General features: G+C 31.5%; 1 pseudogene across 1 annotated transcript in view; it reads left to right on the forward strand.

Moving 5' to 3' along the window:
- The window catches only part of LOC125824011 (uncharacterized), a 99761-nt pseudogene that overhangs the window by 10408 nt on the left and 63051 nt on the right, over positions 1-26302 (forward strand). The window contains exons 3-8 of the transcript XR_007442750.1: positions 4891-4902; positions 7006-7404; positions 11854-12315; positions 14184-14237; positions 14436-14850; positions 18080-18153. The product of XR_007442750.1 is annotated as an uncharacterized LOC125824011 (transcript). The remainder of the gene's footprint in view (positions 1-4890; positions 4903-7005; positions 7405-11853; positions 12316-14183; positions 14238-14435; positions 14851-18079; positions 18154-26302) is intronic.

A 26302-nucleotide genomic window follows, 5' to 3' on the forward strand; every position in this document is an offset into this window, starting at 1 on the left:
GTATCTAGGTGATACAAATTGGTATATTTCCTCATTCACTCTATGGTCTAAGCTAGTGCAACAAAAATGGTACCACTATCACTAGCAAGAGAAGATGTGTATATACTACTGACAATTGAATAGGGTCGTTATTCGGAACAAGTATCCACTGCCTCGGATAGATAATCTTTTTGATCAGTTGCAAGGTGCATCAATTTTCTCTAAGATTGATTTAAGGTCCGGTTACCACCAGTTAAAGATTGAAGCGGTTAAGAATTGGGTTCGACCAAGTTCTGTAATTGAAATTAGCAGTTTTGTGGGGCTCGCTAGCTATTATTATCGCTTGTGGTATGAGTTGAGTCCAATTGGTATCTCCCAATTCCAATTGGTATCTCAATAAAGTGAACTAGACGCAGTAGTCCCGACTAAAGGAACACAAGCAAGTTAATTGGAACTGAGAAAGTTCCAATTGGTATATGGCCTTAGGGACCGTATAAGGCATGGTTGATGGTCATTTATGGAATGAACTAATTAAAGAAATTGGACTTGTCTGCGAGTTGTAACTTGGAACGGTGAATGTGTTCTTCTAGTTGTCTGAAATTAACTATGAATGTGAAGGGTGTATTACTTGAATGCTTTGATATGATTATGTGCCTAGTATTGCATGTCTGAATATTGATATGTGCAATGTGCTGGCCTAAATATTGAAATTGTACTAGTTGTAACCGTTTGAGTGTCGTGAAACTTGTTGTGAAAAGAAAGTTATCATGAGATTAGGTGCAAGGGTCTAGATAAATTATGATGTGGTTCGTAAGCGAGAAATCTCAAAGTGCGTTGCGACCAACTGATAACCATGTGAGAGGCTGGGTGTATCCTGGAAATATGTGTGCGATAGTGTTGAAATGAGGTAAAGGGATTCTAAATTGTGTACTTCGTTGGGTTGACCGGGGGTAGACAATGATTGTCCTAGCTAAAGTGATTTTCTTAAATGCCTAGTTATAGCCGAGAAATCTAGGGGAAATATAGAAAAGTGAGGAACCCCAGAAATGGTTGGTAGGGGTTTTGTCACCGTCAAGGCCACTGGGGCGGGATTTTCCCACCACGACAAGATCGCCAGTGTAGGATTTCTCCCGCCTGAGCGGGACAAGGCGAGATAGAATCTCAGCTCTGTCTCTCATGTTTTCCCCTAGTCACAATTATAGACTCCGAATCAAACCAGAACTAACCCCCGCGATCTAATTCAGTGTTCATCAATCGAATATAAGTTATAAAATGTGTTAAAATTGTGAAGAACCTAGGCATATGAGGAGGACATCAGCGAGGCCGTGAAGGTCGGGGAAATGGTAATACAGGTAGATGAGTAGTGCAGCCAGGCGAGAAGGTTGCCCGTCAAGATGACAAAGCTCAATTTTACACCTTTTCAGGCAAGACCGAGGATGATGTGTCTAATGCAGTGGCCACATGTATCATGCTTGTTTGTGACCAGATGACTAATGTGTTGTTTGATCCTGGTTCTACTAATTTTTATGTGCCCGTTCAGTTTGCCTTGGGATATGAAATGAATTGTGATGTACTTGATGCCCCCATCCATATTTTTTATCCCAGTTGAAAAGTCAGTCATAGTCACCCTCGTATATCGCGTTTGTCCTGATGTGTTTATGGATTTTCAGACCTGGGTTGATTTGGTTATGCTGAATATGACTGACTTAATATAATCTTAGGCATGACTTGGTTGTCCTCATATTATGTTGTGCTTAATGGTAATGCTAAGTTGGTAACTTTAGAGATACCGGGAAGGGAAATATTAGAGTGGGAAGGAGGTACAAGCCTAAGTCAGATAAGGTCGTATCTTTCGTGTAGTGTAGGAAACTGGTGGAGCAGGATTGTTTGGCGTATTTGGCTCATATTTGGGATGTTGAGGTTGAGCCTCCCGCTATTGAGTCTATTCATGTAGTATCTGAATTTTGATGAGTGTTTCCTTTTGATTTGTCTGTTATGGCTCTGGATAGAGATATAGATTTCTGCATTGACTTGGAATCGGGCACTCGCCCCATCTCCAATCCTCCTTATCGCATGGCTCTGGCAGAATTGAAAGAGTTTAAAGCTCAAATCCAAGAGTTTCTTGATAAAGGTTTTATTGTCGTAGTGTTTTTCTGTAGGGTGCTCCTGTCTTGTTTGTTAAGAAAAAAGGGTAGTATGAGTACTAGTAATTTATCTTAAGCCATAAATGAGTGGATTGATACCGGAATGACAAGCTTATAGATGAAGAAAGTCCCATTGAGTATACTTGGGTGAAAGTAATTGAATAGTTTAGTAAGTAAATATGTATAAAATTGGTTTAGCCCTTTGTATTTGATGGGTATACCTGAGTTTGAGGTGTCATGTCGATGAAGGGTTGACTTGTAGTGATAGCCAGGCTAACCGAGCATAATAGTAGTAAGAGTATGTGATGGATAGTGGTGGAATGCAACTATATAATAAGATTGTTGGTTAAGCGAATTGTGTATAGTAATTACGACTTGCAAGTATCTAAGGTTGTGGTTTTCTAATATTTGGTGAGCAACGTGGTTGTATGGAAAGTTTTAAGAGATGGCGGGACACTACTCGAAAAAAATTTAAAAGAGCTAGAGTCATAATGAAGAAAAATAGTGGGATGTAGTACAACCTTTAGATAGAGGCGAGAGCGAGAATATTTTATTGATTGCAAAAGCTAAATAAATATCTTCAGAGGGGTAGATAATTGTGTTCAGAGATGCGTGATTTCATTTGTTTTGTTGTGGCTATGGTAATAAATCACAAGTCCATCAGATTGGTTATAAACTATTGAAAATTACTTGAGAAGGGAGTGTACATACATTAGCTCGAATGTGATGATAAGTGGTTTTATTTTGTTTTGAGTTTAGTAATGATTATGATTGCACTGTTAACAAAAGATATTGTGATATCGATGGAGATGCAATCCATGATAAGCGAAGATCCATGAAAATCTTCGAGGTATAAGGTTATGTTGATAGATAAGGGGATGTTCTTATACAATTGAATTTACAATTTCAGATTTTCCATTGAAAGTCTACATTCGTGGTGATATATTTTGTCAAGGTATGAATTTTCAAGGTGAGGAATGATCAATTGTATCAGGTATTGAGCATTTGAAGGACTTACACCTAGGTTGAGTTGTAAAGTTGATTACTGTTGATTGTTAAAGTATCTAAGAAAGGTTTTCATTTAAAAAATGTTGGTTTAGAGTAAGGTAAATTGTCGGATGGTTATGATGGTTGTTAGTATTGAGAGTGTGGGCTTCATTGAAAGGATGTGAAGAGTATGTGGTCAAGTGAATGGAAATGGCTGGTATCGACTCTTCAGAGGAAAATCTTTCGTGTGATTCGATAAATTCTTATGTGACCATCTATTTCATTTTGTACATGGTTATGAGGGTGATGCACTAGCTATGCTCACACGTGTTTTCATTTTAGGGGTGGTTCTCTAGTGGTGGATCAGGTGTACCGATCCTGCGATGTTCTCTTGGTTGAATGTGATGATTTGGGAAGACATGGTTATTTTAGATGACTTATGTGGTGTTGTCTTGGAGTTATTAAAGTATTTCAATGGTTTTTGCATGTACCACCTTGCTTATGAGAGTGTATAGAAGTGCTACCATGTGTATTTATAGTTGTTCGACAATCTTAATATTCATCTAGTCGTCGAGGTCATATATCGATTATGTAAGGTTAAATGTGGGGATCATGCAGTCCAATTCTACTGTTCTTAAGAGGTAATCTACAATTACTAAATCTAACATTTCGATAGTGTTGTTGGAGGATTTGTATGCTTGGACATGTCCCTCGATGAGTATCTGATGTCAATAGATCAATTTTTTATAATTTAAACTCATGGAAATTTATGTTGTGATATAAGAACTATGATTGTTTGAGTATTATGAGTGTGTGTTGGTTGGTTCAGGTCCACCTCTAATTGTAGCGAGTATTGATTTAGAATTTTATCATGGTTATGTGAGAAATGATTCGTCCTGGTGTTTGTGTGGAAGTCCTTGATAACATGTTGCAGACATGTGTATGATCAACTTTGGTGGTTATTGAGAATAGCTTTGTTGTTAGTTAAGTGTACATACAATAATAATCATTACTCGAGTATTGTGATGACTTCGTTGAGGCATTGTATGGAAGGAAATGTAGGTATACAATTGGTTGGTTTGGGGACGGTGATTATATCATAAAGTGAGACTCATTTTTGTTAAACAAAACCATCTATTTGAGGAAGAACCGATTGAAATTCTTGATCGTGATGTCCAGAAGCTAAGGACATGCGAGACAAGTATTCCCAATTGTTCAGTGATTAAGGTACTACTCTACCTTACTTTGGCCAGTTTTTCCTAGTTGATCACTCGGGGACGAGTGATGGGCAAATTGGTATCTATTGTAACGACCTGATTCTGTCGTTAGGGAAAAGCCAATGGGGAAAGAATTGGTGCAAGAAAACTTTTTGGCAGTAACTTGGGATTTCCTAGCCTAGTCCAGATTTGAACGAAATCGGAGTCATGTGAGTCTAGGGAAATCTGGTAACAACTGGGTGATTTAATTATAATTTTGATTACATGAATAGATAGCTAAGAAGTTAAGGGACCCGTACAACTTTACGAAATTAAATTCGAGCGAGTAGAACTCCCAAAAATGATCTTAGCGTGAACGGGTAGTTTCTGAGTGTCGTTGGTCGAAGGTGTGTTGTGAAATGAGGTCTTGGAATTATTAAAATAGTTCACTGGTTCCGTATAAGCCGCTGGGGCGGGGCCACTGTAGCTGGGTGAAGACCGATGTGGCGGGTCCAATGCGACTTAAGGTCTTAAATAAACCTCAAAAACGTTTTGTTCTGCACTTTTTGACTTTTAGAGCTAAGGAACGACCCCAGGTGCTTTCTTGACAGTTTTTCACCATTTTTTATGCTAAAGGTAAGGTTTTAACTCCCCGAATCCGTCTTTCGATCCGTAGAATGTAAATTCATGGGTGATTATTGTAGGGAAAGGGCTTTGATCTGAAATTAATGGTGGAAAAAACCCTAAATTGGGTATTAGAATCTTAGGTTTGGTCTAGGGCTATTGGGTTTGTTATAATCCAGATAATTATACCTTTGATTGTTGATCTTTGCATGCGTTAATTGTATATTTTTAGATCACGAACAAGCGAGAATAATTTGGAAAGAAAGATTCAAGTGCCTTAGGGGATTCAAGCTTGGATTCGAGGTAGGTGATGGTTGTGATTTCATGTTGGTGTGATATATGTTTGTAATTGCTCATTATAATGCATGTATGTATGCAAATGTTGCATTATTGATCACCCTAATCGTAAATGAGGATAATTGAACAATTGTATGCCATGAATCACCTCTTGTTGTATGATTGTGAGGATATACATTGTGATTGTGGTTTGTTGAATGGATCGGTTGCCACGTTCCGACATAAACATGGGATCGATTACCATATTTCGGCATAAACATGGGATCGGTTGCCACGTTCCAGCATAAACATGGGATCGATTGCAACGTTTCGACATAAATATGGGATCGGTTGCCACGTTTCGGCATAAATATTGAATCGTGTACCACGTTTCGGTATGCTAACAGTTTGGGTGTGTGTTCCATGAGAGAACCATTGAATTGTGTTCCGTAAGAGGACCATTGAATTGTGTTTTGTATCTACTTGTGATGATTACGTTCATATCTAATGATAATTGATATTAGAAGACTGTATGTTGCTCTAAATTTATAACTAATGTGTATTATTGAGAACGTGTGATGCTACATTGATCCTGAAAAGATGACTAATATTGTATATGTTTGGTATATGTCTGTTTTATAATGTTGTGGTTATTTGTATGTGATTCACGTAATGGGATAGCCGCGTGATCCTACCAGTACATTGTGGTTTTGTACTGATATTGCACTTACTTGTTCTTTGTTGAGTACAGGGCATCTTCAGGCGTCTATTGATAGATTTCAGCTAGGTGACTATTGAGCGTGACCGGATTCAAGGGTGAGCTAGTTCTTTTAGGCTGCCATGGATCTTTCTTATTTAAGTCCACCCTTTTCGGACTTAGACTATTTGTTAAAGGTGTTTGTTTAGTTTCAGGGTTGTACCCCTTGTTCATAGACTTGTCGTTCGTAGAGTTTTGGTACAATGACTTTTAGGCTCAAGGGGTTGAATTTCTGCATTAGTTTGGCTAGTTTGTTTAAACCTTTGGAGTTTATGGGAACTCTGTATTTCTTTTGGTCATTTAAACGTGCTTTTGTGTATCTTAAAATACCTTAGTTTTCATAAAATTTGTTAGTTTGGGTTGTAGTAATGATTCTCCTACCGGAGGTTTAGTGTGCGTGCCAATTACGACGGTCTGGATCGTGACAGTTTTATTAGTACTTATAGATGGATCCATTATTGTCCTTTAATGAGATATAATAATTCCAGTAATGATGCTTAGTACTCGATTCATATATACAGGGATCAAAATGATAATAAGCCTAATACATGGACTAAAATTGTTATTTTCCACTAAAGCGATATATGCAATTGTGCAGAGAAAAATTGTTGCTAGATGACAAATATTTCAAAAACAAAAAATTAAACATAGCAACTTAGGAAAAGTTAAGCTTTCTAATAAAGAAGAAAAAGAATAATATGGCACTAGCCAAACTAATTACACTAACAAGCACATCTTTGTCTTCTTTATAATATATATATATATATATATATATATATATATATATATATATATAAGCGTTTTAGTAGCTATGTTTTTTATGAAAAGAAAATTAAACAAGGTAAAAAGAATCCATAATATGGTTGTTCACAAACAAGTTAGTTTCCTTGGTAAGATTTCCGTTCCTCTTTTCTTCTCTTTAGTTTCTTTGTTGAGGCATAAACAATAAGTGTTAGTATGTTTTTTCATTTCCCTTTCTCCTTATTATATTTGTTGTAGGATTTTTGTTACATGTAAGCACGGTGGAACATGTTGATGCCAGGGTTTGTACTAAAGAATGTGGTAATCTTGGCTATGGGATATGCCCACGTTCAGAAGGAAGTCCGGAAAATCCCATATGCACCAATTGTTGTGCAGGTTATAAAGGTTGCAATTATTATAGCGCTATTGAGACTTTCATTTGCAAAGGACAATATGACCCAAAAAGCCCAAAAGCTTGCCCCTGAAATTGTGATCCGTATATTGCTTATTCAAAATGTCCCAGTTCAGAAGGATCGACTATAATTAAACCCACGGGATGCACCACATGTTGCACGGGGTACAAGGGTTGCTACTATTTTGGTAAAGACGGCAAGTTTGTTTGTGAAGGAGAGAGTATACATTGAACCCAAGGCATGTACCCTGGAATGTGACTCTAGAGTTGCATACATGACTTGTCCATTTTCTGGATTGGCCAAACTTTATCAAATTTGTGTTAATTGTTGCACCGCAGGAGAGGATTCCAAACTCTGTGGACATGATGAATCTTTAATTTGTACTGAAGAGCCTCAGAAGTCAGAGCTATATATCTACAGCATAAGGCATCATCAATAATATGTACTTATGTTGTAGTTTTTAATTAATGTATGAAATAAAAACATGCACACAATGACGTACTAATCACTATAATGTGGGCATCAAAGTAGTGTGTTATGTGTAACTACTTATTATTTGAATAAGAGAAAAAGATCATCCATACTCTTAAGTCAGGGTGTACAAAATCTAACCGAAAATCGAATCAAATTGTAAATCGAGTTAAACCGGAAAAAAAACCCGACTAGTGGTTTGGTTTGACTTGATTTGGTATTGGAAAAAAAAAACCCGAATATTTTTGGGTTGGTTTGGTTTAAACTAAAAAAAAAACAACCTGAGACCAAACCAACCCGACATTATATATGTAATTTTAAAATTTTATTTTATACATAAAAATATTTACTTTGATATAATTTTAAAATATTTCTTATACTATTTAATAATTTTTATCTTTTAATATATTATTTCAAGTTTAAAACTTAGAATTCGGAATGGTCCAATAAAGATTATAGTTCATAGGTGTGTTGATAATTATAATAAAACTTAAATCAAAATCAAATTAATACTAATGCAAAAAGGAAATCAATTCAACACTATGAATGACAATAATATTGAATATTTGTTCTTTAGTTTTACATTGGTTTAGACAATTAAAATACATAATCTAATTTTAATTTTCCTTAAATATTTAGTAATGTAACTAATATTTATTAAACTTATTTTAGCATGATTTATTACTTTTAAATTATGATCATTTTCATTATGACTTTGCAATATTTATTTTATAGGGATAAGGGTCTGAAAAATACCCCAACTTTGGTCGAATTTGTTGTTGCGTTACTAAACTTTCATTATTATTTTTTATTGAATATTTTTGTTTCATCAGTACTCATCTCATATTTTGTGTTATTTTTTTAAGAAACACCTTAGATAATTACATTATGGTTGGACTAAAGAAATATTTGAGCACAAGTTAATTATATGTTTGTATGCAAACTTTACCGAAAAAATACGAGGTTTATTAGTTTGGTTTGATTTATGAATTTAAAAATTCGACACAATGGTTTGGTTTGGTATTTGAAAAACCCAAACCAACCCGAGGTTGAAAAATCCGAATTTTATTAGTTTGGTTTGGTTTATAAATTTAAAATTTTTACACAAATAATTTGATTTGATATTTGAAAAATCCGAACCAACCCGATACTATACACCCCTAATCTTAAGTACACCGTACACAAATTTAGTACAATTTTAAATACAATATGCTAGAAACGAAGAATTGTCAAAAAAAATTGAAAGCAAATATATATGAAAATATACTGTATATTATTTTAGTCAAATATACTAGAAACGAAGGATTGTCAAAAACTCATACATTATTTTTAGTTTTAACTAAATCTATGGTCAAAAGCTAGCTTAGTACTCCATTTAATATAATATAAATGAATTGTTGAAGAGTGACACCGATAAAAAAGATATTTAAAGTCATTAACCAAATAGTAATTTATCAATATAAAATAGTGTCAATAATTCGTCTATATTGAATTAGAGGGAGTAACCCACTCACTAATATGTCATTAGCTTTATCGTTCCACGTAGGAACATAGTCACAGAACATGATTTATGTGTGCTAAAAATAATATTTTACCATATCAACAAATAAAATATTTAACGTAGAAGAATAGTCACATAACATGATTTATTTATATGTGCTACAAATAAAGTTTACTGTATCAATTAACAAAATATTTAATGCATGAGAATAGTCACAAAACATGATTTGCATAATTAAAGATAGGAAAAAGACAGGAAATAGGAATAATTAGTGAAGCAATTAACAAAAAGTAGATGGTTACTCTTTCTTTTGCTCACATAAAGTTAATTTGAGATAATTAATTACTTAATTATTGCTCCTATCACTATACCTTCGAAGAAATTTGATAATTCATTGATTTTAAAAAAAATTTAACTTTGAATATCAATAGATGAAAAACATGGCTAGTGCAACTTTCACTATATTTGTAAGTCCCACTATTATCTCATATCTTTATTTTCTTTCAACCTAGTTAGTAATTACTAGTTTGTTCTACGATTTATTTAGACAAAACTTCACTTACATATGGAGCATTAAATATAAATATTGCTATGATTGATAGTACGTTAGTTTTCTTTCTTGTAAACATACAAAAATTTACTTACAAATGGTTTAAATTTCCATTTCCTTTCTGAAAAAAGGCCCAAAAATATTCTTTAGATTTATAAAAAAGACTCAAAAAAATTGATATATTTAAATATAAAAAGTGAGTACTAATATTTAATTTTAGATAGACGACTAAAAATAAAATTCAGCCACGTAACTAGACAGGGGGAGTAACAATTAATCATGTTAGATGGTTGCCATGTTTTATTAGTACTTACCAGGGGCGGATCTAGGATTTGGACGTAGTGGGTGCCACAACGTTCAAGTAAGATAAAAGGATCGGTTACTTTAATTTGGGTTACAATTCAGGTTATTGATTTTTTTTATTTTTATAAACAAATTGATCAAATATGCATGTTAGTAATATTTTCTTTTAGATATTCTGAGATTAGAGATAACTAAACAATTCAACTTTTTTTCCTTTTTGGAATTAGATGTCTTATTCGCTGAAACTTTGAGAAAAAAAAGATTTTTCACATTAAAATTTGAGCTTGTATAAATCATCTAATAGTGTTAACATAATATATTCATATTACATTGACTTTATGTGTTGTTGGAGATATATAATAGGGAAAGAATAAAAATTGTAGTTTCAGCCTAGTCATCTTACTTAGCAAGAAAGTCGGTGAAGATTTGAAAGAACCTTTAAAAAAAAATTAAAAAAAGCTCTAATAATAATATTCATCATTTTTAAAACATATTTTTAAAAACTACTATTTAAATATATTCTTAATAATATTTATTTGACGTTCATAATTCAGTACTCATTAATTGATAAAAATAAACATGTAACACCCATATCAAGAGATTAATAATTAGTGCAAGAGAAAGTAAAAAAAAAAGATTAATCATGAAAAGGAGTCAATTTGAATAAATAAAGAATAGTAAATAAATAAGAATGAATGGAGAAAAATAAAATTAAGCCCTTTACATACTAATGAAAAAGACAAAAAAGAAGAAAAAAAAAATTAATCATGAAAATGAGTCAATTTGAATTAATAAAGAATAGTAAATAAATAAGAATGAATGGAGAAAAAAAAATTAAGCCCTTTACATACTAATGAAAAAGACAAAAAAGAAAAGTAAAGAAGTAAAGGAGCAAGCAAAAAAATAAGCGTTGGCAGTGAGGTTCGAACCCGCGTTGGCTGTGTGGCAGACCAACTCCTTCGCCAATTGAGCTGTTCCGCATTTCAGTCACTGGGTGGCAAAAGTAATATATATTGAATTATTATGAATTTATACATATATAAACGACGTTTTTTCCGAGATCACTGGGTGCCGTGGCACCCCACCTGTCCACGTAGATCCGCCCCTGGTACTTACAGATAGATCCATTATTGTCCTTCGATTAGATACAATAATTCCATTAATTATGCTTAGTACACAATTCATATATACAGGGACTAAAATTGTTATTTTTCCCTAAAGCGATATATGCAATTGTGGAGAAGAAAATTGTTGCTAGATGACAAATATTTCAAAAACAAGAATTAATAAAAAGATAGCAACTAGGAAAAGTTAAGCTTTTTAATAAAGAAGAATAAGCAAGTGTAAGTAATTTGACAATCTAAATTTTTTTTCCACCAGCAAGCACATATTTTTCTTCTTTAGCAATTGGAGGCTATTAATATATAAATTAAATATATATAATGTCAAAAAAAACGTTTTAATGTGAAAAAAAAAAACGATTTGGTTAACTATGTTTTATTTGATCACTCGTTTGCTATAAATAGGTGAAGGAGGATAGACACTCCTCACCCCAAACAAAAGAAAAGAAAATTAAACAAGGTAAAAAGAATCCATAATGGCTGTTCACAAAGAAGTTAGTTCCCTTGCTTACCTACTTGTTCTTGGTAAGATTTGCCTTTCTCCTTTTTGTTGAAAAATTATATGCACAACGGGAGCATATCAAAATTATATTGTTTACACTTTCTTCTCTTTAGTTTCTTTGTTGAGGCATACACAATAAGTGTTACTAGTATATATGTTTTTTTCATTTCTCTTTCTCCTTGTTATATTTGTTTGTAGGATTATTGGTACTTGTAAGCGCGATGGAACATGTTGATGCGAAGGCTTGTACTTTAGAATGTGGTAATCTTGGCTATGGGATATGCCCACGTTCAGAAGGAAGTCCGGAAAATCCCATATGCACCAACTGTTGTGCAGGTTATAAAGGTTGCAATTATTATAGTGCTAATGGGACTTTCATTTGCGAAGGACAATCTGACCCAAAAAACCCAAAAGCTTGCCCCCGAAATTGTGATCCACATATTGCCTATTCAAAATGTTCCCGTTCAAGAGGAAAGACACTAATTTATCCCACAGGATGTACCACATGTTGCACGGGGTACAAAGGTTGCTACTATTTTGATAAAGACGGCAAGTTTGTTTGTGAAGGAGAGAGTATTGAACCCAAGGCATGTACCCTGGAATGTGACTCTAGAGTTGCATACATGACTTGTCCATCTTCTGGATTAGCCAAGTTGAATCAAGTTTGTGTTAATTGTTGCACTGCAGGAGAGGGTTGCAAACTCTATGGATATGATGGATCTTTAATTTGTACTGGGAAGTCAACTCAGGGCAATATATCTACCATATAAGGCATCATCAATAATATGTGTTGTAGTTTTTAATTTATGTATGAAATAAAAGCATACACACACAATGACATGCTAATCACTATAATGTGGGCATCAAAGTTGTATTATGTGTAACTACTTATTATTTGAATAAAAGAAAAAGATCATCCATAATTGAGGACTTGGCTCCTCTCTAGTGGTGATCTCCTTTGGTCTTATCCTTAATGAATGACATGTGTCTTTAATTATACTTTTTCAACGAATCAGATGCCTAATTCATTTACTTTTTAAATAAACTACCTTTGGAGTCAGGTAGACTTTTACCCGTCCATATCTTAAGCAAAAAAAATTGACAATGAAAATGGTCATTATTACACGAGGTGGAGCATGACCGTTTCCTTTATGTGGAATAATGACAATGAAAATCTCATCCTTATATAAAAAATGTCCAATGCATGTATAGGTTACATAAGATATCCCTATCTAGAACAAGATAATCGTAAAAAGATTTTGAGTAGCTTGCCCCTGATGGATATATAATAACACGTAGATTCTTATAAATCATGTCAAGAAATTAAAGTATCCTTTTTTTAACTATAATTTTGATATTCGGAAGAACATACATCTTGATTATATTATTCTTCAATTTAACTTTAACTTGTTTTGGTAAAGAAAAGACTTCAAGCGAAAAATCCTCCATGTTTCTCCTTCACCACTCTAGTGTTGGCTAGTGCATCAGACACGCTATTTCCTTCTCTAAAATAAAATGAGTAATCTGAAAATTGCAATCTTTCATAATCTTCCTTACTTACATAACAATGTTAGGATTTAATATAAAAATTCTTGCCAGACATCAGATTATGTTACAAGTTATTTCAAAGTGAATGAATTTATAAATTTTCACACACTCGGAATACAATGTTTAGTTTATGATTAAGGTATTCTGTTAATTTTTCATAATTTAGTTGTTTTCTCTTTTAAAAAAAAAAAGAATTGGGACCACGGCATTATTAATTATTAAGTATAATAGAAGAAGTATGAACTATAATCAATAAGAGAAATATCCTATGAATATTACACCATCTTACTCAAGAAAAAGCTTCTTACTCAAATAAATTTATCTAAATGAATGTGTATGTTCAATAATTTTTTCAGCTAATTTCCAAACAAGTGTACATACATATAAATCTATTACACGTAATGTACGTACGACGTTGATATATATATTTGAATAATGTTCATTGACATTTGGTGCGATACTTTGATTACAATAATAATGTTGTACAAACTTTCCATAACGGTTGAAAGGTTCAAAGTCTTCCTACAACAAGTTGCAGATTCTTAGATTGACTTAATTTCTACATGTGTTATTATCCTCAACCTCCACTAAAGTTTTATAATGGCTCTTTACAAACCATAAACTCTATGCGACAAATTCGATTAAAGGAAATCAATCTTGAATCATCATATGAATGTAAAAAAAATTTACTATCAATATCAGTACTATTTATTTATTATAGCAGATTAGTTATCGGTTTTATTTTGTTCTATAAATACCATAATCGTAAATTATATTTCCACGTGGAACTTAAATCATTTAATGAAAGCTTAATTTGGCAGAAAAAATAGAGTCGTGTCGAGCTCTATAGCACCACGTGAATATATGTACGCAACTTAGCAAGTAGAAGCAAAATTAATATAATACAAAAAATTTATCAATTGAGAGGGCAGTATGTAACATTTTAAAAATGTTTTAACTAGACAATAATGAATACATCTATCTTTTTTGTTTTTGTTCTATAAATAGGTAGGAGAAGGACAGACCTTTACCCAAAGAAAAAATAAGTTAATCACGATAAACTGATAAAGTATCTACAATGGCTCTTTACAAAGTTAGTTTCCTTGCTCACCTACTTTTTCTTGGTAAGATCTTTAATTCCCTTGTCCCTTTCCTCCTTCGTACTATCAAATTTCTTTATAACGATATCATTTGTCTTGAATAATATAACATAAAATAACAAGAAAACTAATTGTTACAGAGAAATATTGTTATAGATGATTATTGTTATAAATTAAAGAGCTTGTTCTAACGACATAACTTAATTATATTTGTAATTGTAGGAATGTTTATACTAGTAAGCAGGGTGGAACATGTTAATGCTTGTACGAAAGAATGTGGTAATCTTGGCTATGGGATATGCCCAGGTTCAGAAGGAAGTCCAAAAAATCCAATTTGTACCAATTGTTGTTCGGGCTATAAAGGTTGCAACTATTATAATGCTAATGGAACTTTTATTTGTGAAGGAACGTCTGATCCCAAAAATCCTAACACTTGCCCCTTATATTGTGATCCACAAATTGCCTATTCAAAGTGTCCCCGTTCAGAAGGAAAGACGATAATTTATCCCACGGGATGTACCACGTGTTGCACGGGGTACAAGGGTTGCTACTATTTTGGTCAAGAGGGGGAGTTTGTGTGTGAAGGAGAGAGTATTGAACCCAAGGGTTGTACTCAAGAATGTGACCCTAGAGTTGCTTATATGACTTGCCCATCTTCTGGATTGGCCAAACTTAATGAAGTTTGTGTTAATTGTTATACCGCAGGAGAGGGTTGCAAACTGTATGAACATGATGGATCTTTACTTTGTACTGGTGAGCCTCAAACCAGTACAGCATAAGGAAGTTGGTTATTTCTATTCAATGATAATTGATATATATGTTGTAGTTTATTAATGTATGAAATAAAAGCATGAATGGTGATATATATATATATATATATATTATGCTATTCCTTTAACATAGTATAAAAGTCAAATTTAATTCAATTTATTATTTATACGATATTAATCCCCGTCTTATATTGCTCGTGTTTCAAGTGTCCAATCCAAAATATGTGAAAGAATATTGAATTCCACGTTATGTTAGGTTAGATTCAGATCCATTTATTTAATATTTTATCACATGTATCCTATTTTTTTCATTTAGAAATGTTTACTGCAATAATATTTTTTTTAAAAAATAATTGATTAACCATCCACGAAATTACCTGCCTATGTAGCCTTACAAATCCATCGGTAATCATATCTACCATTTTCCTTGATTATTGGATTGGAGCTATACAGATGAATAACATAAAGATTTTAGTATAATTCGTAGTAATCTATTCTAACAGATTAATTATTATTTTTATTTAGCTATCAATTAATTATTATCTCCAGTTGACGCAAAAAAAAAGTTATTGAAAATTCAATGGCTACAAAGAGCATTGGGAATATCTAAGTTTTCTATTTTCTCGGTCTCAATTTATGTTTTACCATTGAAATTTCAAGATTCCTTTTTTTAAAATTAACCAACCTGTAGATTTCACATCCAAAAGGACAAAATGACATTTACAAGAGGTGGATTTTAATTTGTCCAAACCTCCCTGAGATACAAAGAGGATGAATAATTCATCCTTGAATTAGTTTGAACATGAATGTATTGGCCTTTGATATGTCTAATCCTGAGACATGAGAGTCCAATTCGATCATTCTTTCCAAAATGGCACATCAAATTTTTTTTAAACAAAAGGGTAAAATCGCTCTTGACGAAGCGATTTCCCTCTGACACAATATTGACGCCGTTACTCCGTTAAAAAATAGCAGCGATTTTGTCCAAAAAAATTTCTTTTTTTTTTCACTAAAATCCCTGGCACAACAGCGATTATTTAAGTCCAATTTTTTTTTCCCCAACTAAAATCGCTGCTATGGCAGCATTTTAATCAAAAATATTCATGAAAATCGCTGCTTTGGAAGCTTTTTTATTAAGTTTTTTTTAGAAAAAATCGTTGTCTTGGCAAGGCAGCTATAGAGATTTCCCATATTTTTCACCCAATTAGTTGGAATTTCAAGAGTCAATCATGTTTTATTTATTAAAATTTATTTTTGTTTTTTAAATTATTAATTATTGTAATTTATAATACATTTTCATAGTTTTCAAATATGCATATTTTATTTTTAAAAAATTAAAAAATCTATGTTATTTGTTGGATCCCCGTATCGATGGGTTTAAAGGTATTTGGTCTTCCCTTGGACAGCTTTTTTATTAAGTTTTTTTTAGAAAAAATCGTTGTCTTGGCAAGGCAGCTATAGAGATTTCTCATATTTTTCACCCCAATTAGTTGGAATTTCAAGAGTCAATCATGTTTTATTTATTAAAATTTATTTTTGTCTTTTAAATTATTAATTATTGTAATTTATAATACATTTTCATAGTTTTCAAATATACATATTTTATTTTTAAAAAATTAAAAATTCTATGTTATTTGTTGGATCCCCGTATCGATGGGTTTAAAGGTATTTGATCTTCCCTTGGACAGCACCCCCCCCCCCCCCTCCCTCATGAGTTAATTTTATTGGGTTGAGTTAGGCTCAAGCCCATCTCGAATAATTGTTTGCTTGATGTTGAGCTCTCGTTTTATATTTGGGTTTCTTAAGTAACTGTACATGCAACAACAAAAAATGTCATTAAAATGGTCATATGTATATGCAATGTATCGATATTGTATAAATAGTGTATAATTATATATAAATAATAGTATATAACTATGCATTAGATATGTATAAACATTCATATACGTTGTTTATAAAATATATATACATTAAAACAGTTCAACTACCTCAACGAGTTGATTTATTTCCAATAAAAGCACGTAAATATTATGTGTTATAGTTATGCAAAAATCTAAGATATATATTTAACCTTCATATATATTTCGAAATTTGTCACATATATGCCAATGTAAAACCTGACCTCTCTAATCAGAAAATTGGAATGCAATATATAATCACATGGTTAAAGTTTCGAATAGTTATAATAATTTAGTTAGTTAGACCTAAGGTCCTAAGTACTTCTACTTTTGATATTATTAGTATCTGCAGTTGACAAATTTTTTTATTGATAATTCAAATGGCTACAAAGAGCACTGGGAAAAGCTAAGATGCTAAAAGTGTTTAGTTTAAATAATTAAGGTGATTAGCCCTTTGCTTTAAGAGGGGAAATAAGTGCTTTAAAATACTTCAATATGTTATTTTTCAGAAGCTGAAAAAATATTTCTTTGCCAATTGCCCGAATCATTTTTGGAATATTTATCAAGCACGAATTACTGCAGAATATTGATAGATGTATTTTTGTAAAATTGATCAGTCAAATACAAACAGCTGTTCAATAATGAATAGATCTAACTCTCTTTTTGTTCTATTTGATTCTACCTCGCCAAACTTACACTAGCAAGTACAAAAAAAAGTAAATCCTACCGATTGAGGAGACTGTATATTGATGTTACTTAATTAGGTTTAATAATGAAGAGATTTTGCCTATTTTTTGTTTTATTTGATCACTCGTTTGCTATAAAAAGGTGAAGGAGGATACACACTCCTCACCCCAAAATTTAAAGAAAACAAGGTACTAATTACTTATTCATAATGGTTGTTCACAAAGATGTTACTTTCTTTGCTTGCTTACTTGTTCTTGGTAAGTTACTTTTCTCTTTAAATTCTTTGTTTATACATACACTAGTAGTGTTATATATGTTTTTTCCTTAATTAATATATATACCTTATATTTGTTGTAGGATTAATGTTTCTCCTTGTAAGTGCGACGATAGATCACGATCACGATCACGATCATGATCATGACCATGATCACGATCACGATCATGACCATGACCATGACCATCATGATGATCACGATCCCAAGCCTTGTTCTAGAGAATGCGGTGATTTTAGCTATGGAATATGTCCACGTTCAGAAGGAAGTCCAAGAAACCCCATATGTACCACATGTTGTGCAGGCTACAAGGGTTGCCACTATTACAGTGCAGATGGAAAGTTCATTTGTGAAGGAGAGTCTGACCCAAGAAAGCCAAATGAACATTGTCCCAGGGAATGTGATCATAAAATTGCTTATTCAAAATGTCCTCGTTCAGAAGGACCGACTATAATTAAACCCACTGGATGCACCAGTTGTTGCACGGGTTACAAGGGTTGCTACTATTACAGTAAAAAGGGCAAGTTTGTGTGTGAAGGAAAGAGTGATGAACCCAAGAGTTGTAGTCAAAAATGTGACCCTAAAGTTTCTTACATGACTTGCCCACATACTGGATCGACATACCATACTGGAGTTTGTGTTAATTGTTGTACCGCAAAAGCGGGATGCAATCTCTATAGTCATGATGGATCTTTAATTTGTATTGGAGATCCTAAAAATCATTAGTAGTATGAAATAATATGTATGAAATAAAACCATGACGATATATTCATTATTGTCATGCTAATCTCTGTAATGTGGCAATGGAGATTTTTCCACCACAATAAATTACGAAATAAAACACTAGTTTCTTTTACTTCTAAATTCTAGTATTAGCTGACTAGTTTACTTAATTACTGTACTCAAAATATTCTATATCTTATCTAAATGTTTAAGTTTTAGAGATAACACATTTTTATTATTTAATTGCATTAAATAAGTTCTTTAAAATGCAAAAATGAAATAAGGAAAACACATTCCATAAGTGACATTTCATAATAATTGTCTCCTCCTAGCTCACCCTTCAACGCGCCTCATCCCCACCCTACCCCTCTACCTCCGCCTCTTATCATATTTAACTATACTCCCTTCATCTCATTTTATATAAGTTACTTTGACTTGACACGGAATTTAAGAAAGAAATGAAGACTTTTGAAATTTGTGGTCTAAAATACTCCCTCCGTCCCTATTTACTTGTCCATATTTCCTTTTTTGGTTGTCCCTATTTAGTTGTCCATTTTGACAAATCAAGAAAGGACAACAAATTTTTTCCTATTATACCCTTATTTACACTTCTTGAAAATTGTAAAAGTGTATGTTGTTTCCCTCCAATTTATTTAACTTGAATTCAAATAAGTGATTGTAATTTTGAAGTGAAAAGTTGTCATAAGGGTAAAATTGTAACTTCACTGTGCTAATCATTGTTGCCTTAATCTGTGTGTCATTTCTAAAGTGGACAACTAAAAAGGGACGGAGGGAGTAAGTGATAAATATTTGTGTGGCTATAAATTACTCTGATCCATTAAGGGTAAAATGGACATTTTAAAATTAAATTATTACTCCTTTCGTTCTTTTTTATATGTCACTTTTTTAGATTGCACTTGCATTAAGAAATTAAGTAATTTTACTCTTCTACCCTTATATAATGTTTTCTTAAGTCAACTTTTCAATAAATGATAAATATGCTAGATTTCAAAATTTTAAATGCATTTGGATGACTGTTTAAATTTTTGAGTTTATTTTCAAAATCAGATTTCATAGAATAGTGAATGGAGAGAGTTATTAATCAATGTATGAAGTACTCCAATAAATATTAATTACTTATTAGTTTTCCTAGGTTAGTCAAAGTATATATTTTCAAGACTAATTAACTACTCTATCAAGGGTATATATAATAGGAAGAATATGCTAATTTATGCATTGATTTTATGAAATGACAAGTATTATGGGTCAACTATATATAGAAAGGTATGACATATAAAGAGGAACGGAGAGTGTACTTAATATAGAAATATGTCATTATTTTTTAAACTAACTAAAAAGGATGTAAGTCATATAAATTGGGACTGAGGGAGTATTATATATCAATACTTTTAAAATAATAGTATTAACTCAAGCTGACCTCCTCCCTCCATTTTCTTTCTTTCTTCTTCTTCACCTCTCACTCCCATCCTTCCCCACCCAAGTCAAGTTGCGGCCCTCTACATTTTCTTTTTTTTCTTCTTTAGTTAAATTTCATTCGTTCAGTGATTTCTAAAAAAAAAATCATATTATTTTCTAAACTTTGTTGAGTTAGTGATAACAAAATTAATTATTTTTCTATGAAAAGTCAAAATTTTGAAGGTATCGGCAATTAATTTATCTTCTTTTCATATAACTTCAAAATTAGAAATAATAATTTTGAACGAATCAATAAATTTCCGAAAAATTGAAAGAGCTTGATTGAAATCCAGACAAAAAGACTAAATGATACCTCCTAATCATCTTCAAATCTAATGGGTTTATCAAATTGTTCGAAATGTAAAAAATATATTTAGATAAAGTTTTAAAATTGAAAAGACTTAAACTAATAGTAGTAAAAAAGAAGGGCAAAATTGTGGTAAAATAGTGACATTGAAAGTGAGGAGTTTTAATGGAGATGACAATGAGTTTTTGAAGAAGAAAGAAAGAGGAAAAATAACAAAGAAAAAAATTTAAAATAATAAGAAAAACAAGAAATTATATTTTATAATAAAATACCTATAAAAATAAAGTTATGTTCATTACTTTAGGTTGATCACATTCTCTAAAGAGAGTGGATACATTCTCTATGTCAGGTGGGAAAAAATGATTTAATAATATCAGCTCAAGATTGTTTAAGGGGTAATAAGACGTCTACATAGTTAAGCTATCTTTTTGAAAATTTGGGACAACTACATGTGTCACTTTATGTCTTTTCTCTTTTCAAAATCAATTTTAAGGGTTCAAATTAAATTTAACTTAAAAGTGTCTTAACCGTAGTTAGAGGTTTACTTTTTTTAAAAGAAAAGTAAACAACACAAATCGCACTAGTTTAGGAGCTAATTACCTTTATTTTTCCATGAGTTTACAATATTACTAAGGTAATTCGCACCTTGAATACATGTATCTGGCGCATTTAGATACATATATCTTAGATATATATTAATTAGATACATATAATTAAGTGTATTTAAGTAAGGAATGTAACTGAAAGACATATAAATTAAGGAGAAAATCATGCGTTTAAAACCTTCAAAAAAAATTTAAAAACAAATTTATGTGTATCTAATATGTTCATTCTATGAATCTAAATTGTTATTCTATGTATATGATATATAGTTAATGATTAGATGTATCTAATTTGTTCATTCTATGTATCTGGACTATTCTTCTACAAATCTGATATAGTTTCTTTTGTGTATCTCTCGTACTTGGTACTTTTTGCTTTTGTTCACGATCGGGTATTTAATCGAATGAACACTCAATCATGTCATCATGATAACGGTGGATGTCCAAATGCACTTAACGATTGGATGTATTTCATCTGTCCATTTTATGTATCTAAACAGTTTTTCTATGTATCTGATCTATCTAATTTGTGTCTCTAAACTGGTTTTTATGTATCCGGTATACAATTGAAAATATGTTACTTTCAGTGTCTATGAAATCACATCCTTCTTCGGCATCCTCGGTGTTGTCTTCTCCAATTTGAGACTTGCTTAAGTTCTTTGTGATATCATACTTTTTAATGGTTATGCTCAACTTTTCTCCATTCTTGCGGGGATTTTTGCTCATACGACCATTGAAATCATCGACTGCACTGGTCTTTTTGCTCGTGGGGGCATGGAGGATGTGAGGGGTGGGGGGAGGAGAGATGTTAATGAGAGAGAAATAAACTAATGTTAATTGGACCATTAATTGTGGTGTTTAAATGTAAAGATAATTAATCAATCCTAATTTTAAGGAATGTGTATATCTAATTATATCTTTTAATTAAAATATAGGTATAAAATATTTAAAGTGGTAATATATGTAATTGTTTGAGAGTAAAGGTAAGTTTAGTATATATGGTAGTAATGTATGTCTAGTTAGGTAGTTTTTCCTTTAAAAATAACTATGAAAAATCGCATCTTCCACAAATTTAGCTTCCATAGGGCCATAAATCTTGGACCGTAGATTTTACAAAAAAAAAATAAGGGGAAATTTTCAAAATGTCAATATTTTGGTATTTAATAGGACCTCTTAGCCACACTTTCAATATTTATTAAAAATGTCAATATTTTAGTTTGTTATGTATGTGATTTATATACTTTTTATTTGTTTGATTTGCAAGAATACAATTATTTGATAATAGAAAGGAGAAAATTAGGGAAGAGAATAATTTAAAAAAGGAACATATCACTTAAAATTCTCATCAGTTACAATTTCAAAAGTAGACGACAGGACACCCATCTCCCTTGTTCATAAAATTTCAAAAATCAATTTTTAACACTCCATTGATAATACTCAATCTATGTTGAAGTGAATTCGATTCAATTGCAGATTTTTCTGATTGGGAAGAAAAATTTGAAACAAACGATTTAAATTTCGTTGACAAACAACTTTGGTGGAAGAAATTCCAACTGGAACTTCGATATAATCAGTGTTCTCCAAACCTGGAACTTTCATTTTTATTATGTTTTCATCATAATTGTATATCAACAACTTTTGTATTTCATATATGCTCACTTAACCATTCAAATTAAAATTGATATTTTACTTTCAAAGTGAAAACTAAAAATTGTATAAGATGACTGTCAATTTTTTTATTTATTTATGTTACAAAAATATTAATGATTGTATCTCAATACAATCTAATAACTACATATGAATATGATTTATGAAAAGATATAGGATTTTGGAAAAAAAAATAGCATACATAATGAAAATAATACAATCTGTTGAGGAAGGATACAATATTCTTAAAGAAATACTAATTAACTGTGAAAGAAATGGGAATACAAGATTCTGGAAAAAAAATAGCATATATAGTGGAAATAATACAATCTGTTGAAGGATACAATATTCTAAAAAAAATAGAAATTGACTTGAAAGAAAGAGGATACATCTATGCTTAAGAAATACAAATCTTTTGACATACCTATTGGATTGACTACAAACTAAAAAACAATACAATGTTCTTAGTAAAAATATAAATGCTCAGTAAAAGAAAACAATAGACAAATAAAAATTAATATGAATACAATTTTTGCAACCTCTATGTTCCTTTTTTCTGATTCTTTGTTCATCAAACCCAATTCAAATCTGTATTCACTTGTGCATTAGTAAAACTCTGCCTCGTCATCCAAATAATTACAATTACCAGGAAAATTAAATAATTAAATTACAATCTGAAAACACACTAATAATAAAAAGGAATACAATATGAAAAATGATAGAGAAAAATGACACAATCTGTATAAAATGTTGAATTTTTTTTTAATGAATTCTGAGATTTCTTAGAACAATGGATGAATTTTGATTTAAACAAAACAAGGTTTAAGTTACTTGAGGAGAGGGAATAAGGGGAAAAAATTGTGTGAGAGAGAAAGGCTAGAATGTGGGTAAACAATTTAGAATAAAACTCATACGACACTAACCTACCTACAAGAGCATCCCTCAAATCAAATCTCGATATCTTGAAATCCTCCGCTTGAATACCTAACCTTTTAACAATTGACTTTTTCAAGTTCTTTAGGATATGGTGGATTGATATCTTTGCCAGCGACAAAAGTTGCAAATGGAGAAAATCGAAAAACAATCGCAAGAATAAAGATGGCCAAGAAATAACAACAACTGGATGATCATCTCAAATCCATTGATAAAAACTTGGAAATTCTAAGAGCAACTGGAAGATGAGATTTGATTCTTTAGAAAAAAGTGAAGATGATTGAAATTTCTCAAATCTCAAGTAATGCTTAAGAGATGGATTCTTCTTCTTCACGTTTGTTTTTTTTTCACCGATAATGCGGTCAAAAAGTGGACCCAATTTGAGAAAAAAAAGGAACGTAAATAAATTATATTTGGATACATTATATTTTCTAAAATATTGACATTTTTAATAATTATTTTAAAGGGGATAAGGCACTAGTACCCCCTCTAGACTATAACCGAAATCCCAGAGACACACCTTAACTAAACTAAGGTGCCTATTACCCCCCTGAACTTATTTTTTTATAATTTTGTACACCTTTTTGGCCTACGTGGCCTCCAAATATCTCCCACGCGCCTCACTTAAGTGGAGTCACGGAGTGTGCCACATAAGCCAAAAGGTGTACAAAATTACACAAAAAATGAGATTAGGGGGTAGTAAGACCTTAGATTAGTTAAGGTGTGTCTCTGAGATTTCGGTCATAGTCTAGGGGGGTACTTGTGCCTTGTCCCATTTTAAAGTGTAAATGTTTTTAATAATTATGTTTGAAATTTTGATTAGTTTGCTAATTTTCTCAAAAAATAAAAATAAAATTGAAAACATTTGTTTGTTCATGATTAATCAATTTTTAAAAAAGTTTCAAAATCTGGTTCATACCAATTTTTAGGTGAAACCTTACTATTGCTCACAAAATTTATTTATTTTTCAAGTAAAATGTATGTTCAAATATAACTTTAAGTTTTAAAAAATATTTTTCAATACAACTTCAAAAACTCATGTTATTTTTTATGTTTTAATTATATTTATGACCAAATGCTAGCTTAGTATTTCATATAGTACAATACAAATGAATTGTTGAAGCATGACACTCTGAAACAAATATTTAAAGTTGTTAATCAAAAAGTAATTTGTCAATATAAAATAGCATTAATTACTCGTTTATATTGAATTAGAGGGAGTAATTAACCAACTAAATGTGTAATTCGCTTTATCATTGCATGTAGCAGAATAGTCACGAAACATATTATTTATGTGTGCTAAAAATAAAGTTTTACCATAACAACAATAAAATATTTAACATAGTAGAATAGTCACAAAACATGATTTATTTATGTGTGCTACAAATAAAGTTTTACCATATCAACAACAAAAATTCATATTTATAACTTCAAAAACTCATACATTATTTTTAGTTTTAACTAAATCTATTGCCAATGTTTTACTTTAAAAAAGATATGTAAAAGGAAAATGACTGAGTTTTCGAAAAATCGATTAAACTTATAGTTTAAGAGAAATCGAATTTTCAAAAGAACAAAGTTGCCACTTAATTTTTAGTAAAAAAAAAAAAAAATATAAGATTTTTCAAAAGACTTAAACAGATAAAGTCAATTGAAAAAGGGTTCGAGTTCAAATGTACATTCCGAGAAGGTGTTAGGCCCTCGGAATGTCCGCTAACTTGCGGTTGACCGGCGATTTGACTAAAATGATTTTGACTAATTTTAAAATTTTAACTAAGTAAAAGAACTCATTTGTTTTAAATTATTTTGGAAATTTTAACTAAACAAAAGAACTCATCCCGACTTTGACTAATTTTGAAATTTTAAACTAAGTAAATAACTCATTTATATTAACTATATATATATATTTAGAAAATTTAACTTAGTAAAAGAACTATTCTATTTTAACTTATTTATTTATCACTATTATTATTTTTATCATTTTTATTTATTTTAAGGGGGAATGAACTAAAGGGGAATTTTCTAAGAGGAACTAACTTAAGTGACAAGACAAATAAAATTAAAGCTAAGTATAAAACGGAAATACTTTAATTTAGATATATATATATATATATACATATAAACGAAATGGCTATCTTGAGGATTTTAATTAAATTAAACCATAGGATAATCAAAGCGCTAGTCAAATACAATATCAAATAAATAGGAAAGGGAAAGGAAAGACATATTGAATTTGGGCCAAACAAATCTGCTAAACCTGCAAAAAGAAATAAATTGGGCTTTTGGCCCCCTTTCCATCCTCCTTGATCACGATATACACCAAGTGTATATTCAATGTATACACCATGTATACCACTAGTTCTCGGACTCCCAAACCTGTAATTTTGTCTTAACTCGGTATTTTCACGTTTTCACCTTTATTTTTCACGTTTTTGCCCTGTATATGATATTTTCCGACCGTATATCGATGTATACAGAAGATATATCAGCCTGTTTTTTATCCTTTCGGAGCTTGAAAATTTTATTTCCAGCATTATTTTGCTGCTTTCAACTTGTACACCAGCTTCCTTAATTTGCCATGATGGCTGACTCGACGGAGAAAAATTGAGCCTTCATGGCTCATCTTAGAGATGCAAGAGGAAGTGGGAAATCCCAAGGGACTCGATCGCCACCATAACCACAGAAAAAGACATAAATTAGCTAGAGGAAAATGACATGGAACAAAGCAACGAATTAATAAAAGAAAATATATGAGAATAAGTGAAGTGGTCATT

This window comes from Solanum verrucosum, unplaced genomic scaffold (assembly GCF_900185275.1).
Source record: "Solanum verrucosum unplaced genomic scaffold, falcon-dt-bn FXZP01000088.1, whole genome shotgun sequence".
In the NCBI taxonomy this organism is placed as follows: domain Eukaryota; kingdom Viridiplantae; phylum Streptophyta; class Magnoliopsida; order Solanales; family Solanaceae; genus Solanum; species Solanum verrucosum.